Here is a 20,073-nt window from a genome sequence, read left to right as displayed (position 1 = left end):
AAAACTTCTCTATTGATCGTAATCTTTTCTAAGTAATATATATACATACACTATTGTTCCCCATCGCGGCTTCTCCGGTGCTATATGGTTACTTTAGTTTTCTGTCACAGTCAATTTTTTTTTTTTTTTAATCAAGTAACCTTAAACAGGTGCAGCCAGTCGCGTCGTACAGACAGTAATAATGGCAGAGGTTGTTGTTGTTGATTGAACCGCCTCGCCGTACACCGTTGCACCCATTAAAAAATCGAAATTCAAAAACCTCAAAAAGTTGTTTTAAATACACAGTAAATATTGTTTACAGTGACATCCCGGGGACCGACAATTTTAGATCATTATAACCGGTAGTCACAATAACCTTTAATTTGCATCTAAACGAGTATTGTAATGCAGTAATAATACCGCCACATACTGTGCGCCTTTATCTCTATCGTAAATGTTTTTCGTGAAGTCATAGTTAAATCACTATTAAACGAATTACACAGGATACATAAAATAAAAATACTGTACCCGCACGATATGATGCACTCACAGCAAAAGATTAATAACGACTGAATGTGTGACTGCTTTAGTTTACAATAGTCTGGTACATGAAGAAGATAAAAAAACAAGAACTATAGTATAAATGTAAGAAAAAAGGGAAATTGTGACTCATTTTAACCGTCAAAATGATTCTGTAGCTACATTGTAGATATACTATATTACTGATGAGTCACTTCCGTCCGTCATTATAAGCGATAAAATGTAGCATTGTAGTAGGAAAAATAAGTCATAATAACCGATATGTCACTACAAACGATGTCATTATAAATAATCTACATTATATATTTATGTATTAACAGCATACCAAACCAACCAAGAGACAAATGTTTGGTCAATATATCCGATGCCACTATAAACGATACTTACTGTATATCTGAAGAATATTATTTGCAATCCCCAAATTATAAAGCATCCTCGTCGCGGCTTCGCCAGTACTATATGGTTATTTGGGTTTCCCGTCGCGATCAAGGGATATTTAAACACATTCCAAGGAACAGAGTCAGGTAGCCCTGCCCCTTGGACCCCCCCTATGTTCATTAAACTCAAAGTTGTGAAAATAATGATGATAAATAAAAATTAAAGCCTGTTCAATTTATAAAAAATATCAGCGTATTGTAATTTCTTCACAGCAACAGTTTAGTTAGTACAAGACCTGAAACTTTGAGTGATCACACATTTTTAGTGTGTTTCCAAGCAGTCAGCCTCCATCTTAAAATTGTTAGTTTTAACTGGTTACCTGTACTTCGTACAGGCAGCCTTGATGAGAGCAGTATCACAAAATACATAGTTAACAATAAAAATTAAATGAAGTAAATATATGAAGACAATAAATATTAAAAAAATAGGTAATTACCAAATAATTCACAATTAAAAAAAGCGTTAATTAAAATTATTTGAGCAGGTATTTATAAACATGTTGATTGGAGATGCAAAATATTCAATTTTAAAATGTTTTTGTAAATATTATTTACAAAAACATTTGTAAATATGTATATTTATAAATATTTCAAAATTATTGATCAGTAAAGTAATATTGTTTCTTTAGAAGAAAATCGTTTAATTGCGTTTTAAATGAATTGATAGTAATTTGTTTTTATTTTAAATACCAATGTATGGTTCTTTGTTTAAAAGTTGAAATATTGTGTTGAGTTACAAAACAAAAACTTTATTTTAAACAAGCAGAAATAAACTAAAACTCCAAACTCTGGAATTATAAACACCGAAACAAAAGCCCTAACTTTTATTTGTTTTCAAGCATCCAGTTTTTAATTTGTACGTAAAAATACAATCATTTTTTTAGAATTAAATGATCTATGAAACATATAATTTTTTTTTTTTTTATTAAATAATTTTATGAAACTTACTAGCCCGTTTCTGTTTAGTCAGGGTTGGTTACTCGCTATGTTCATTATTCTAAGGGTGTGAGAATAATACTGATAAATAACAATTAAAGTCTGAAAAGCTCTTTCCTCCAATGTTTTCCTGGTTCTTGAGACGTAGAAGCTCCTGCTATAGACGGTCATATACCCTTCTGGTTCCCCTTTCCATTACCCTAGAATATTCTATATCTCAAAAAGGTTTCAAAGTAAAGAGCTGAAAATCGGATGTGTTATAAAACACATAAACCTATTATTTTTACGTCGAAAAACAAAATAAAAAACGGTAATAGATCGTCGTCCAAGAGTAAAAATTCACAACTTCACTCCTAAGGTGGCTAGGGGCTAGATCTATGGCTTCCCTGCGATAACACAATGTATTCTGTAAATTTGAAAAAAATCTGTCGGTTGGTTCTCGCGTGATGCTTTTGCAAACAGACAAAACCCTCATAAACGTTTGCATTTATATTTTAAATTAAAGATCTATATTATACAGTCAAAAAGCGTGCTCTATGAATTTAAAAGTGTCACTTACAATTTAAGACATTAAATATTTTAAGTTTGTTTTTTTTACAAAATGATACAGATTGATTTTGGGAAAGAAGATGTAGACACAAGTCGTACGTGAAAACGCTAGATATATCAATATTAAGTAGTTTATATCAAGATTTTTAGAGAAAAATGAATAGTAAAAAGTGATTCTCGTGTAGCCTTGCACGTATCATTTCGTCGAAAATCACAACATTGACTCCACAAACGAAAAAATCGCTCCGGTTATCGCAGTGGTCAGGTATATTGAACGTCATTAGACATAAGCAAATCGAGGAGTTTTTCTATTGTATCTATCTAAAGTATCTAATTATCAACTTAATAACTAAAATATCAGGACAGTTAGTATTAATTGCGAAACAATGGTCTACTTTATTCTGAGAAATAGTATTTTATGTGCAGTACAATGCATCTAATCTTAAGGTGATTTAAATATGGGTATATAGTTAAATTTTCAATAATTACTATCAGTTTATTCAATTTTTTACTTAAATCGATCATCATATATCTGTATTTGATCACGAAAAGTATTAACACAGATTACACTTAAAGTAAGTATAAAGAACGACATAAATAAGGACGTCACAAATTAGTATACATACTGAATTCATTTAGCTTGTAGAGCAAAGAATAAACAAACGTTACGGCTCTGTTAGAGAATTCGTCATGTTTCAGCTGAGTCATGTCCCTTGTATCGGTGCCGATACACAATGCGGCCATAATTACAGAAAATACTATAGTCATTACTCATATATTAGTCACCGTATAATTAATTTGTCCTGTAGTAGTAATTAACTCGGCTTCAAATAATGGGAAGGCAGGAGTAGGTTTCATAATGAACAAGAAGATAGGGAAGAGAGTAGAGTATTTCAAAACCCATAGCGATAGAATCATTGTAATAAGGATAAAATCAAAACCTAAACCGACAACGATTGTTAACGTCTATATGCCTTCAAGCGCCCATGATGATGATGCGGTACAGTGTGTATACGAAGAGATTGATGAAGCAATTAAACACGTAAAAGGAGATGAAAATTTAATAATAGTTGGAGATTGTAATGCAAGCATTGGAAAAGGCAAGGAAGGAAATATAGTGGGTGAATACGGGCTGGGCAAAAGGAATGAAAGCGGGGACAGACTTATAGAGTTTTGCACGAAGTATAATTTAGTAATTGCCAACACCCAATTTAAAAATCATAATAGAAGAATTACACATGGAAAAAGCCAGGCGATACTGCAAGGTATCAGATAGATTATATCACTGTTAAGCAAAGATTTAGAAATCAACTCGATGATTGCAAAACTTACCCTGGAGCAGACATTGATAGCGACCATAATTTGGTGATAATGAAATGTAGATTGGGGTTTAAAAACCTGAAGAAAAGGTGTCAAATGAATCGGTGGAATTTAGAGAAGCTTGAGGAACAGGAGGTAAAGAAGATTTTTGAGGAGGACATCGCATGAGGACTGAGTAAAAAAGATAAGGTAAAAAATGTAGAAGAAGAATGGGAGAATGTTAAAAAGGAAATTCTTAAATCATCAGAAACAAACTTAGGCGGAATAAAGAGAACTGGTATAAAACCTTGGGTTTCAGACGATATATTGCAGCTGATGGATGAACGTAGAAAATATAAGAATGCTAGTGATAAAGAAAGTAAAAGGAAATATCGTCAATTAAGAAATACTATAAACAGGAAGTGCAAACTAGCGAAAGAAGAGTGGATTAAAGAGAAGTGTTCACAAGTGGAAAGAGAAATGAATATTGGTAAAATAGACGGAGCATACAGGAAAGTTAAGGAAAATTTTGGGGTACATAAATTAAAATCTAATAATGTGTTAAACAAAGATGGTACACTGATTTCTAATACGAAAGTTAAAGTCGATAGGTGGGTGGAATATATTGAATAGTTATACGGAGGAAATGAATTAGAAAATGGTGTTATAGAAGAAGAAGAGGAAGTTGAAGATGATGAAATGGGAGAAACAATACTGGAAATCTGAATTTAAGAGGGCATCAAAAGATTTGAATGGCAGAAAGGCTCCAGGAATAGACGCAATACCTGTAGAATTACTTCACAGTGCACGTGAGGAAGCGATTGATAGATTATACAAACTGGTGTGTAATATTTATGTAAAAGGGGAAGTTCCGTCAGACTTCAAAAAAAAGTGTTATAGTCATGATACCAAAGAAAGCAGGGGCAGATAAATGTGAAGAATACAGACAATTAGTTTAACTAGTCATGCATCAAAAATCTTACCTAGAATTCTATATAGAAGAATTCAGACGGGAGTGGAAGAAGTGTTAGGAGAAGACCAATTTGGTTTTAGGAAAAGCATAGGGACAAGGGAAGCAATTTTAGGCTAAAGATTAATAGTAGAAGAAAGATTAAAGAAAAACAAACCAACATACTTGGAATTTATAGATCTAGAAAAGGCATTAAATAAGGTAGACTGGAATAAAGTGTTCAGCATTTTGAAAAAATTAGTGTTCAAATACAGAAATAGAAGAACAATTGCTAACATTTACAGGAACCAAACAGCAACAGTAATAATTGAAGAAGATAAGAAAGAAGCCGTAATAAGAAAGGGAGTCTGACAAGGATATTCCCTATCCCGGTTGCTTTTTAATGGAACTAACAGTTAATGATGTTAAAGAACAATTTAGATTCAGAGTTACAGTACAAGGTGAAAAGATAAAGATGCTACAATCTGCTGATGATATAGTAATTCTAGCCGAGAGTAAAAAGGATTTAGATGAAACAATGAACGGCATAGATGAAGTCCTACGCAAGACCTATCGCATGAAAATAAACAAGAACAAAACAAAAGTAATGAAATGTAGTAGAAATAACAAAGATGGACCACTGAATGTGAAAATAGGAGGAGAAAAGATTATGGAGGTAGAAGAATTTTGTTATTTGGGAAGTAGAATTACTAAAGATGGACGAAGCAGAAGCGATATAAAATGCCGAATAGCACAAGTTAAACGAGCCTTCAGTAAGAAATATAATTTGTTTACATCAAAAATTAATTTAAATGTCAGGAAAAGAGTTTTGAAAGTGTATGTTTGGAGTGTCGCTTTATATGGAAGTGAAACTTGGACAATCGGAGTATGTGAGAAGAAAAGATTAGAAAGTTTTGAAATGTGGTGCTATAGGAGAATGTTAAAAACCAGATGGGTGGATAAAGTGACAAATGAAGAGGTATTGCGGCAAATAGATGAAGAAAGAAGCATTTGGAAAAATATAGTTAAAAGAAGAGACAGACTTATAGGCCACATACTAAGGCATCCTGGAATAGTCGCTTTAATATTGAAGGACAGGTAGAAGGAAAAAATTGTATAGGCAGGCCACGTTTGGAATATGTAAAACAAATTGTTAGGGATGTAGGATGTAGAGGGTATACTGAAATGAAACGACTAGCACTAGATAGGGAATCTTGGAGAGCTGCATCAAACCAGTCAATTGACTGAAGACAAAAAAAAAATAGTAGTAAATGTAATCAAAAGTCTATATAACGTATTTCTCAATTCTATTAAATACCTAGATCTTTTGATATGATCACTGTATTGTTCTTTTGTTCAATTTTTGTGTTTCTGTTACTTATTTAATTACTTTAATGTTATTTAAAGTTAATGTAATAAATTTTTTTTAAGTTTACTGGAATGTGAGAGAGTGGGTTCCTAGAATTGTTTCTGTATGACTTGAGTTATACCTTTATTTTGACACCATGTCTGATACCGATTCAGCTGATAATTGTGCACGATTATTGATATTCCCTCTAAAAAAATCAACAAAAAACCCTTAAGTCGTGCAGAAAAACACATCATTTTAAATGCTTACAAAATCGAATTTTTGAGTAATCCAACGGCGTTGATTTCGGACGTTGATAATAAAACTGATAACGTAAGTGGAAGTTGTACTGTTTCAGAGTACAACGTGATTCGCGACTGTAAATCTACCAATTAATTACCGTCTCCTAAGAAAACAAAACCCCGCAAGTCAATTGAAAACCTTCTAGGTGGGACTAATAGTTAAACTCATCAACACAAATCAGCTGATTTCGAAGTCGAGAGTTCTAAGGTTCAAATCCTAATAAAGGCAATTTACTTTTATACTGATTTGAATACTAGATCGTGGATACCGGTGTTCTTTGGTGGTTGGATTTCAATTAACCACACATCTCAGAAATGTTAACTTGAGATTATACAAGACTACACTTCATTTACATTAATATATATCATCCTCTGAAGTAATACCTTACGGTGGTTCCAGAGGATAAACAGAAAAAGAAAGGTCAATTGAATAAAATGTTGACGATTTCGATAAAAACGCGATTCGTGAAAAAGTACATAAATTTTATTTATTGGGAAATCGTTCAGCGATGTGTTAGCTCCTCTGGAAGATAATTCGGTATAGTCTTAAATAACTCTCCTTATCATTCATGTACAAAGGAAAGAATTTCAGCCGTGTCTTGGAAAAATAATGATGTAAAAATGTGACGTAGATAAAAAGGAGTGATTTTTGAAGAGGATGAACTTAATGTCATTGCAAAGGGTTTCGCGTATTAAAAGTAATTTTAATATATATAAAATTGATGAGTTAACAAGATCCATTGGCAAAACCGTGGTTCGATTACCTCCTTATCATTGTGTACTGTACCTAATTAAGTTAATTTGGGGACAAAACAAGAGTGATTTCCAGAAAATACTGTTTTTAATTTATCTGATGTTAAAAATGTATGCTTAAAAGCCATCGATAAAAAAAAGCCAGCAAGAATGAAAAAACTGTATAAAACATATAACGGATACTGTTGAACCAAATTATTGGGAATTGGATATTATAATAAAACAAAATCCTCCCTCCTTGTATCTCTTAATATTAACAGCACTACGAATCTTACGATCAGACGACGAAAATTGAATTTATTATTTGTTCATTATCATAGAAATTTAATCTAAGATATTAGTGAAATTTTACTCTTAGTGGATAACTGACAATTTCATAACTCTTTAAGAAACTCAAATAAAATGTCTTAATTTATTTAAATAGAAAATATATATAATAATTTTTAATATATTAGCTCGTGGTTACTGAATATTAACGTCGCGTAGATTCTTTTAAATGCATTGGATTTACAGGAATCCCACCGAGTTGGTCTAGTGGTAAAACTCGTCATCGCAAATCAGCTGATTTTGAAGTCAAGAGTTCTAAGGTTTCAATCCTAGTAAAGGCAGTTACTTTTACACGGATTTGAATACTAGATCGTGGATACCGATGTTCTTTGATGGTTAGGTTTCAATTAACTACACATCTCAGGAATGGTTGACCTGAGATTGTACAAGACTACAGATAATTTACAATCATACATATCATGCTCATTCATGCTCTGAAGTAATACCTTACGGTGGTTCCGGAGGCTAAACAGAAAAAAGAAGGAGGATTTATAGAAGATGCTTGAGAATCGGCCGCCTTAATACTCTTACGCGCAGTTGTTTTCTTCAGTAGCAATATCCCCTTTGTTTTCTTTATCGGTATCTTTTATGCCGCTCGGTCGGTATATTTTAAAGAAGAATCTATATCTCAAGATTGGATAGATGAATTATATTTTGTATAATATATAATCATATTAATCTAATATTTACTTTAATTCAGTGGTTCCCAAACTTTTCCGAGTCGCGGCGCTCTTTTTCACTTAATTTTTTTCCTACTCTAAGTAAAAGTATGACAACTCATTAATAAGAGATAAAAATAAGTAAAATTCGTGTATCTTCATTATTTTTTTTTACTTTATTAACATTAAATTAATAATTATAAATGTATTGGTTCAATTAATTATGAAGCTTTTATAATATTTTGCGGCGCCCCTATGAAGAGGCCGTGACTCCCCGGGGCGCTGTGGCGCACAGTTTGGGAATCACTGCTTTAATTAATTTTCGTTTTATTTCTTTATGTTATGGTTTATCTTTCATTTTGTACCATCTTTTCGTTTTATTTACATCGATGACTATTTATTAAATGTAAAATGTTATAAAAATAATAGTGATAATTATTACTTATTGATAATAATAATTTATTAATTATAATCTAAAAAATTATAGAAACTATATAAGAAATACTTTTTTAAATAATAAAATGTTTATTTTTCAGCATAGTTTTTCAGAAGTAAAAAAAAGAAGCACGACACGTGCACGTGTTTTACACGGAAAGCTAATATATAAAATAAAATACGGTAATAAATAACAAAAAAAAAGCAATAAAAAAGAAAATTCTTAACTTACTTTAAAAATCAGAACTTACATTTAACTAAAGAATTCTGGTAGATAAACTTTAACGATGTAGTGGTTTTATTTGAATTCTACCGTGACGAATGATTGACCTTTTGTCATAAAAATTTATTTCGGTACAGTTCGAAGAATACTTCTTCATGTTAACTCTTTTTATCAGAATTTTACTTTAAAATATGCAACATCAAAATAAAAGAAAACTTTTAACAAAGTTTTTAAGATGTTTACTTGAATTTAATACGGTTTCTATCGTTGCATTTCACAACTTTTAATAAAATTTTATTATTATGTTCCAATTTAAAATGTATGAAAGTTAGTTTTTAAATTTTCTAACTTTGCTGTTTACAATAGTTTACAACAGAATGTAATATAATTTCATAGTAAAATAGAAAAATAAATTAAAGAGACATTTTTGTAAATTTGCAACCTGCACAAAACCTTAAGTCATTAATATAATCTAATATAAGTAATAAATATCACTAGATATATAACTTATTTGTAAAATAAAATGATTTTACCTATGATATGATAGAATTTGAATGATTGGTTTGTGAGTTATAAAATTGTTTTTATTAATTTTGCAAAAGAAATTAAAATTAATTTAATAAGTTTATAGTTTCCATGTTTACCACTGGTTAACGTTTCTTAGCTTCATTCTTTTATTATAATTATGTTGACGCTTTTCGGAACTATTCCATTGTCAAAACTTATTGTATTGTTACTTTAAAATTTATATAGTGTTTAATCAACGCCCTTCCGTATATTCGACGTCATAGCCTTCTTGTTTATTTGTCATTAATGATTAAGCTTAACTTTTAATTTTATTTATTAATTCCTGCTTTCAATAAATTGAGGTTCTTGAAAAGGACATCCACTTGATTATTGACCTGTTCATTTATGATTTTTTAAAAGTAAAAATAAAATGATCATAAATGAACAGATCAACAATCAAGCTTATGTTCTTTTCAGGAACCTTTTCCTACTTTATTGAAAGTAGGAAATAGTTAAATAGAATTAAAAGATAAGTGTAAATATTAATAACAAATGAACAAGAAGAAGACCAGATAAGAAATATATATATATATATATGTAGTAGTGGATATTAGCCGGTTGAAGCTCAAAATTTAATAAATTGAATTAATAAACTGTAAACTGTGAGTCTATCACTATGTGAGCGGGGTTTGAGTTGAACCATTCGAATCAATTAAATGAAAAATAGATTTAAATTAATGTTAAAATAATATTAAATTTAAAAAATTTGTTTAACAATATGAGGTTCCCGTGGGGACTGCGTGTGAGGCTAGAGAGGTGAGGTGATGCGAACATCTTGTACGAGGCTAGAGCAATCGTCACCATCGCCTGATAACAAACGGGGTATCCCTAAGGCGCTGATATGGGAGGCCAAACTTATCGGTGCAATGGGGAGCTCTTATAATATCTCTGCAAACAATCGTCCGATTTTAAAAATTCAAACGGGCTATTTGTTAGTAGGTTGAAGGCTAACTTTTGCATGCATCAGGTACACTCTCGATCTGACAGATCACAGTCATTCGGAAATTTATATATATTTAAAGCTTTCCTGTTTGTTTGTTATCGCATCGTACGAGAACCAACCGACCGATTACTTTTAAATTTGCAGGATTCCAGGGAAGGGTTTAGATCATCGACCGAGGCCCTATCTCCCTTGAAGGTTGAGATATTAAATATTTTCATTATTTCTTCACCCCCAACGAGGATGAAGTTGTGAATTGAAGGCATTCATTAAGGGAAAAACAGATTAATCCTTTTATTTCATTATTATATTTCTATCACCACGGCAAAAAAAAAAGTTATGAAATTTTCATCGTCAAATATGTGTGTACTTTAGTAACCGTAGTTACTATTATTCTATCTTTTGTAATTTAGTTTCTTTTGCAGTTTTCTATAAAGCCTAACTATTATAATTATTATATCAGTATTATTCTCACAACCATAAAGTGAACGTACAGTGCGAGATTCCAGAGGGTAGAGCCCTCTGGGTAGGTGGGAATGATGAACAAAGGGGTAGGTCCCTTGGCCTGGGGAGGCCCCGAGAAGCCGTTGAGTTGGCTCCGGGATTGGATTCGCCTGGGCTGACCTGACCCCCGAGGGTCCAGATTCTGGCTAGACGGACCAACTAGTTTTTTTTATAAATTGCAAGCAGATTGTTCCAATTTTACAAACATTTTTTCTCTTTTCTTACTTTCTTTTGTGTACAGTACACTTTCTCCTGTCTTTTTCTTTCGTGTTTTTAATTACAGCTATGTAGTTCTTGCATAATTAAAAAAGGAGGCCTCGAATTACGTACCGCGTATATAAGTATAAAAATAATTACACAAAAATCAGAAATAGCTCGTCCCTTAGATTTCCTTAACAAAAAATATACTCGTTCCTTAGTGTTAATTTTTGTTTACTAGTGTGACAAGTAGTTTAAGAAAACTCAAAATCTCTTAGATTAATCATATAAAAATTTGGGTTCTAATGAAAAAAAAATAAATAAATTATTTAATCAGTTTTTAGCAGGATCGTATTATTAATATTTACCCTTTTTTGGAACTTGATAGAGCTCGTTAACCAATTTGTTAATAATTCAAAAAAATTATTTTAATTCAAAACGTTATTTACCATATCAAAAAATTTAGTTTTAAAACTTCTGATTACAATAATGATAAAAATACCCAAACTATTTACGCATATCCCTTAATACAGGTCTGGTAGACGCATTGAGAAATTTATTTTTATTGTGTTGCAATATTTTTTATGTTTTATTCTTTAGCTCTAAATAATAAATAAATAAAAAATTATTATTTTTATAGGTACATAATACCATTTATATATTACCTTGGGAATGGATAGATATCCTACAATGCGGATAAAAAAGGAATTTCAGAAGCGTTTGTCTGAAATAATCAAAGGAAAAAAGTGATAAAACCTTTTACGATATTAATTATTTAAAATATATATCTATATGAAATACAATTAATGTAAGTACACAAAGATACTAAACATAATAACATAGCTGCCGACCTCCATGGCTGAGCGAGTACCGTCTCGGCATTTCGTGCGGAGGTCCCGAGTTCGAATCCGGGTCAGGCATGGCACTTTTTATGCGCTACAAATTTTCACCGGGCTAATGCCCATAACTATTGATGCTCGCTCTTTCACAAAAAAAAAAACACAATTGCTAAAAATAAATCAACAATTTCCTAAGGTATTTTATTACATATTTAAGTACACTTTGAATGGGATGAAGAAAATTCAAGAATTTTTTAATTTTAATAGTCTTATTGAAAAATTCACCGGTGGAGTAATATTGTTTATATAAAATAAAATCTGTCAATTATATTTTAAATAAATTGGTGGGGAGATATTTTACACGACTGCTCAAAAAGGAGTGTAATGTAATTATGGTGTATATTTATGTGTATGTTCCACTGTAGCAACTCAACGGCTGAACCGATTAAGATGTATGACCCCCTCGATGGAATCATTACGTTACCGGGAGTGTCATTTGGTTTGCTTGGCATTTCTTCCGCCATCTCCCCATTCGGTCGCCTTAAAGCATAAGATATGTGCCACAAACGCCTACTAAGCCTCGAAATTGTTTAGCGACCAGTCTCCTAAATAGCTCCTAGAGCTTACATAACAACGTGAGCGGGCTAAGCGCGGTGCCATATACCACCGGCTTACGTGTTCCAACCGCTCACTTGTCATATGTTTACTAAAATTGGTAGGCGCACCGCGTCAACTACTAAAAATATATATGACATCTATAAATTAAAATTTACTTCGTCTAGACAGCAATTCGCTGCCACGCCTAGGTCGTTGAATGCCAGCAAGTACCTGTCCACCATATTAAAGCCCTTGGAGCCTTAATTGGCTGGTGGTCAGCCATATATTTCTAGGTTAGCTTTACACAGCAGTGCGGTAGGAGTCTTTCCCTTAAGTAAACTACTAATGTCAATTTAACAAAGCAACCGAATCAAGGAACTCCTAGATAGTCCAACAATACGGCTCTCGCTACATTGACTACAGATCCCGTACAGATAATATAGAGCACTTAAAAATTTAAGAAGTGCCCAGCGCAGAGCCTTAATTGTATGCACTGGTGTTTTTAAAACAACTTCATATGAGACTACCACCGAATTGGGATAGGCTCTCCCACTCTATATGACACCGGGAGTGTAATAGGCTCTATAAATATATATATATATATATATATATATATATATATATATATATATATATATATATATATATATATATATACAAATGTTTAGATAAATTTAACAAATTTGAAAAAAATATATACTGTACACAAAATTGTCATCACCCCCACGCTCTTTAATTACCCTATATTAAAGAGCAATGTTTGTTAGTAATGCTTTTTTTAGCAGGTGTGTTTTTAAATTTTTGATATTTATCTCTTGTTTAAATGGTTAGGTATTTTTTTAAATTTCTCTTATATTAGAAATCAATAAATCTTCTGTAGTCAGAAAATTCTGAAAAGAAAATTGTAAAAAAAAAATTGCGTCATAAAGGTTTGTACATTCTTGGTTAATTTATCACATAAAATCAATTTTTACTTCCCTGTACGAAGTAAAAGAAGTATTATGATCGCGAAAAGTTTCGGTTTTCAGATTTCAACATAAATACCCATTCTAACCATCCCTGAATCCATTTTGACTAGTTTAGGTGTGACGTCTGTACGTACATACGTATGTATGTACTCGCATCACTCAAAAACGATTGGCCGTAGTTGATTGAAATTTTGGAATTAGGACTGTTGTAACATCTAATTGTGCACTTCCCAAAAAGATTTGGATTTTGGACTTTTTCTTAACTGCAGTAATAAGCCCTCATTGAGAACTTTTCAATGATATATCATAAGTGGTAATTATTTTCATTGATTCCAAGTTATACTCAAATGAAATTTTAATTAATGAAATATTTGGATCTTATAAGGGGAAGGATCTTATAAGGAATATAGTTCGAATCAGATTTCACCTCAACTTTTTTTTTTTATTTAAATTTATTGATTTATTAATAACTATTAACCTCTGACTGTAAAAAAAATGTACGAAAAAAAAAATTCAATATAACAACAAAAAAATGAAAAAAATAGAAGTTATTAATGAAATAAAATTTTATGTACTTTTCATTTTAAAAAAAAATTTAATAGGCTGGTCCTTGTTCCCTTCAAAGTACTCCCATGCCCTTATCACTCACTTTTCCCAGCGGTGTTTCCACTTCGTGAAGCAGTCCTGGATAACTACATTTGAAATGGTCTTTAAGATTCATCTGCTTTAATATCATCAATAGTCACAAACGGCGTCCTTTAATCACCGCTTTAATTTCGGAAATTAAGAAAAAATCGCAAGGAGCCAGGTCTGGCGAGTAGGAGGGCTGATAGAGGACAGTCATCTAATTTTTGGGACAAAACTGACGAACTGGCAAGGCTGAATGTGCGGGCTCATCGTCGTAGTGAATAGTCTCGCCACAACTCAGGTCTGTTTTATGAATCTTTTTCACGTAACCGTTGCAAAACGCCTTGATTGTACAAACGGTTCACTGTTTCACCTTAAAGCAAGAATTAAAAATGCACAATTCCACGAAAATGGAAGAAAACGAAGAGCATCACTTTGACATCGGATCGAGACTGACGTGCTTTCTTGGGGTGTGAAGATCCTTTGTGAATCCATTGTGATGATTGAACTTTTGTCTCGATGTCGCAGTGGTAAACCCAGATTTCGTCTCCTGTTATGATGCTTTGCGTGAATGTTTCATCGTCATCGGCTTGTTCAAGAAGTTGTCGAGAAAAGTCCACTCGATAGTTTTTTTGCTGTTCAATCATCAAACGAGGAACAAACTTTTCCACAACTCGATGCATGTTCAATCTTTCAATCAGAATGTCACGGTGTGATCCAGTTGAGATGCTAACCTCCTCTGCAAATTTTCGACAGTCATTCGACGATTTTCACGCATTAGATCGTTGATTTTCTGAACTCGGGTGTCATCAGTTGAAGTCGAAGGTCTTCCTGGTCGAGGGTCATTTTCGATTCAGTGACGACCACTTTTAACTCGTGAAAATTATTCGCAACTTTGCATAAAGCCCAGAGCATGATCTCCTTAAGTTTGTTTCAAATGTTGAAACGTTTCTGTAAAATTTTACCACTTTCATGCAAAATTTTACGTTGTTTGTTACACCCGAAAATCTCACATTACAAAAATTGCTATTGACAATTAAGCCATTGCATTCAAGTAACAATAAAGCAAAAACTAAACTAGATATCAACAATCCAAGAAAATGTGATTACAGAGAAGGTTACACGAAACACAATGCCGCAAACCACGCATTACTAAATATCTCCCTTAGCGCCTAATTAAAAATGTTCAGTTATTTCTGAACAGATCTCGTATAGTTAATATAAACATTAGAGGAGAGAGAATTAAGGAGGTCAAAGAAGCAAAGTATTTAGGGGTTCTTTTGGATAAAAGCCTAAGATTTAGCAAACACGTAGAGATGATTTGTAACAAGGTCACCCCTTTGATTAAGGCATTGAGGACTCTTTTCCAGAACCATGGTACACCGAAAATGGTAATAAAGAGACTGATAACTGCGGCTACCACGTCAGCAATTTTATATGCGGCCCCGATATGGGGAGATACAATGAATATTCAGAGAAACAAAACAAAATTAAAAAGAGTACACAGGCTTGCTTTACTGCGTGTAGCCGCGGGATACAGAACAGTGTCATACGACGCGTTGTGTATACTAACGAAGGTTCTACCCATTGATTTACAAATTAAACAAAGAACATTTAGATATAGTGGTATGTCCAAAGATGAGATTGAACGGCTAATTGATCAAGAGTGGCAGGATACATGGACACACTCTAGAGTTGGGGATTGGACCAGGCGACTAATCCCCGACATAAATATGTGGACTACTAATAGAATAGGTAATGTAGATTTTTATACGACACAACTGTTGACGGGGCATGGCTCGTTCGGCCATTATCTGTTTAGAATTGGAAAAAGACCTACCCCACAATGTGTGTACTGCCCAGAGACTGATGATGCGGAACACACTGTGTTTGTATGCCCAAGATGGGCTCCAAATAGAAGAGAAATTTCGGATAACGGACTTACACCTGAAAACCTCTTAAATTGGATGGTCTATAGTGACGATAACTGGGATTGGTTCCGTAGGTTTGCCGGGGAAATCTTACGCACCAAGGAAGAAGAGGACAGAAGAAGGGGTTTGTGAAATTAGGGTAGGGAGGACAGTCCCTCCGTGGAGGGCCCGTACGCCGTGGTATGCGGGTTCCTGAGAAGGGGGGGAACTCCTGGGGAGTGTGGGACAAATAAAAGATCGAGTCCCGGTTGGCGGTGCCGCTCCTGCGGGTGCCTCGGTGCTTAGTGGGGGTGGTACCGCTGATTAGAGGCAAAGACATAATGACCGAGACCCGGTTCCCTGCTGAGGGGATGGGAGGTGGCGTAGCCATACCCCGTCTCCGAGGCGGGGGATTAGAGGCAGGCGAGTAAAATAAAATTAAAGATCCGAGACCGGGGGAGCTAACCTGCCGTGCCGGGTGTACAACCGGTGGGCGGGGGACACTCCCTTAGAGTAAAAGGACACTCTCCCCGACTGAGTATACTTAAATGGATATCCGGTCGGGGAGAGTAGGGGAAGAAAAAAAAAAAAAAGATCTCGTATAGTTACATTAGATATATAATCTGTAGTCCGTAAATTTTAAAAAAATAATTTTTCTATCCCTAAATATAGATGACAAAAATATTTATTTGAATCAGGCTGAATATTTTACTACTGCAGGTTGTACATCACTAAATGACTTAAACAGATATCAATAACATGAAATCTGAATTTTTGGCGTTCTAATTTTTAACAAGAAATTTGAATAGTGGATAATTATCCTAGTGGATAATTTTTAACTAATATTTTAGTAAATGAAATAACGAATGATTTCCGACTCCAGAAATATTCTGTACTCTTTTGAAGGTAAATTATTAATATTCACATTCAGTTAGATCAACATCAGAATTTTTGGAATTGAAATTTAAATAAATAGCGTAAGAAACTATTTTACAAATTTTAGAAAGAATTGCTTTGAACAGTAGTTCTTTCGATCAAGTACCCACAATCTCTGTAGAGGTTAAAGTGATCGATGTAACTGTTATAGATCTTATTTATAAATAAATGATAAAAATTTAAGTTAGTAAGTGACTGCTTATTTAAGTTATTATACTTACTGAATATCTATATATTTTAAAGTACACATAAAATTTAATAAAATGTTTAATTTATATTTACTAAAACAATATTATTTTCATGAATTGTTTTATTATTGTAGAAGTACAATTTATGCGCGTTTAATTGAAACATTGTATGTTTGAACGACAGAAATCCAATCTAAGCGACCCTTTTAATTTCATTAAATAGTATTAAATAAAGCCTCTCCATTATTATTTTCATCAAAAATTAATATTATTATAGTTGAATTTAATTCCAATAATATCAGATTTATTTCAATACGCCCATAAAATCCCTGAATGCGCTTCATTCATAAAAAATATCATAGGCGTTTTAAAAATCGTTAATCAAATTGTTACTTGGCTGGCGATTAAGATTACATGAACAATATATTATAATATAACATTTTTATCGCCTTCAGTTTTTCTTATAGCAACTTAAATTTTATTTTACCAAAATTCTCCTGAAAATTTGTTTCTTTTTTTTATTTTCTAATAAAAAGGAAACGGAAAATGTTATTCGAATCTTTATTTACACATTTTACACAGAAAAGACTGATGATTTTTTTATGTTGTAACTAATTCTTTTCCATGATTAATTTGACCATACAATAACATGGCCAAGTTATTTATTTTTTCCTGTTTTTAGCCTCTGGTAATTTACCTTTCAGATAATACTTCAGAGGATGATATTGTATGAGTGTAAATGAATGAAGTACTGTAGTCTTGTAGTTTCTCAGTTCCACCGTTCCTGAGATGTATGGTTAATTGAAAAACTCAACCACCAAAGAACACCGGTATCCACGATTTACTACTCAAATCCGTGTAAAAATAACTGACTTTACTAGGACTCGAACGCTAGAACTCTCGACTTCCAGATCGCCTGATTTAGGAAGACGCGTTCACCACTAGACCAACCCGATGGGTACGGCCCGGTAGGTTACCCGCCTAGTTATATCACTCTTAGTAGAGTTTGTAAATATTTATTGATTTACTTTTCTGACGATTCTGGTTAAAAGTAAAGCAGAATTATATTTATAACTTTTTTTAATAAATTATCAGTAGTTAATTTAATTTCATTTGTAATTAATAATATTCTTGTTATTCAGTTACTGTAATAATTATAAATTAAAAAGAAAAAAAGTAACAAATGATATAGTTAATTAGCTAACAAGTGTATACATAGCAGAAATCGATCCCCATACTCGGTCGGAACGTAGAACCAATTATTTAGGTATGAGGTGTTAATTACAGTGGGTTATAATAGCAAGAAATTCAACAGCAACGCACTTGGTTTTGATAGGTCCAGTACCTCATTAGTCAAGTTTAGTTGGAGCTGGAAATAAATAACATAAAAAATACTATTGAAATATCTCCCTCTATAACAAAGGAAATGAAATGTTAAATTAAAATTTATTTTGCTCAGATGTTTATCTGTGAATAAAGTCTTTCGTTGTGAACACAGGTAAAAAAGTGTTTTATTAGTATATTTTTATCCAAAACCAACCAATCAAGTAGCCACAATAAAACCCACTTAATGTAAAATAAATTTGATACACGTTTACAGTACCTAATGTTTTTAAAAGAAGCTTTTTTTTTTTGCTAAACAACTAAAAAACTTTTCACGTGCGATCACCGTGGCGGAGTAGTAGCGTCTCACCGTTCATCCGGTAGTCCTGGGATCGAATCCCGGATCTTTGGCATGGTTTTTTCATACGCTAAACAATCTCCACTTTCATAGGGAAAAATGACCGACCACTATTTACAAGTTAGATTTTTATTTATTCTTTTTAATTATGTTTTTTTTTTCATTTTTTTTTAATAGAAAATTAATATTTTTTTTTTTTTTTATCATATATAAATAATTAAAAAACTATAATAACAAAATATAATAATAATAATCAAAAACTATAGTAACAAGTTACAATCTATGTTATATTATTGTTTAACACTATTATGATTAATCTTCGATGTTATATATTTCAAAAAATATTTTTAAGGATTGGAACTTCCTATTTTTTCCAGTAAAAATATATATGTTTTTAAAAGGAATTTTTAAAAAATATAGTATAGATTAAAAAACAGGAGTTATATAAATTTTTGGGTGCGTACTATGGGGTTCCTAGTTCTTTGAAAAAAGCTAGGAGCTGAAATAAAACAAAAATTATGTATAATTTATACTTAATTTGTTTTTTACTTCCTTGTACGAAGTAACGAAAGTATTGTGATCGCGAAAAATTTCGGTTTTCAGATTTCAACGAAAAAATCCATTTTTACTATCCCTGAATCCATTTTGACTAGTTTCGGCGTGACGTCTCTACGTAGGTACGTCCGAGGTCTGTAAATAAAGTAATGAGAATAGGTTTCTTTTGGCAGTCAAAGTGGTACGCTGTAGTTACTAGTAAACATATGGTTTGGTCATATGGTATGAACAGCTGATTTATATTAGGTATTAATATTTTTCGTCTATTGTTACCACGTGAGACGTAAACAAACTTTTCGTGAAACGTGTTTTTGTTGTACGTTACAAAAAATGAGTGATACTAATTATGACCAACGTTGTGCAATCAAGTTTTGTGTTAAACTCGGTGAGAATGCTACTGAAACTTTTTAAAAATTGAAACGAGCGTATAGATATGATGCTTTATCACGAGCCCAAGTTTTTGGATGGTATTATCAGACAGCCGGGAATCAGCTGCGGACGATCCGCGCTCTGGAAGACCATTAACTTCAAAAAGTGACGACAATGTTGAGCGAATTAAGCTTTATACAGTAGGACAGGCGATTAACTTTCAGAATGATTGTATAAAAATTGAATTTAAACCATACCACAGTCCATCAAATTTTGACAAACAAATTGGCCATGAAAAAAGTTTGTGCAAAATTGGTTTCAAAAAACCTCAATGTTGAACAGAAAAACAACAAAGTGTAAGTATGCCGCGATCTTCTAGGGCGAATTGATACTGATTTTCTAAAAAATGTTATTACTGGTGATGAATCTTGGTTACTTGAGACCCAGAAACCCAGAAA

Source organism: Lycorma delicatula, chromosome 1 (genome assembly GCF_047948215.1).
Source record: "Lycorma delicatula isolate Av1 chromosome 1, ASM4794821v1, whole genome shotgun sequence".
NCBI lineage: Eukaryota > Metazoa > Arthropoda > Insecta > Hemiptera > Fulgoridae > Lycorma > Lycorma delicatula.
The sequence above is the reverse complement of the archived record's forward strand: the minus strand, read 5'-3'. Positions refer to the sequence as shown.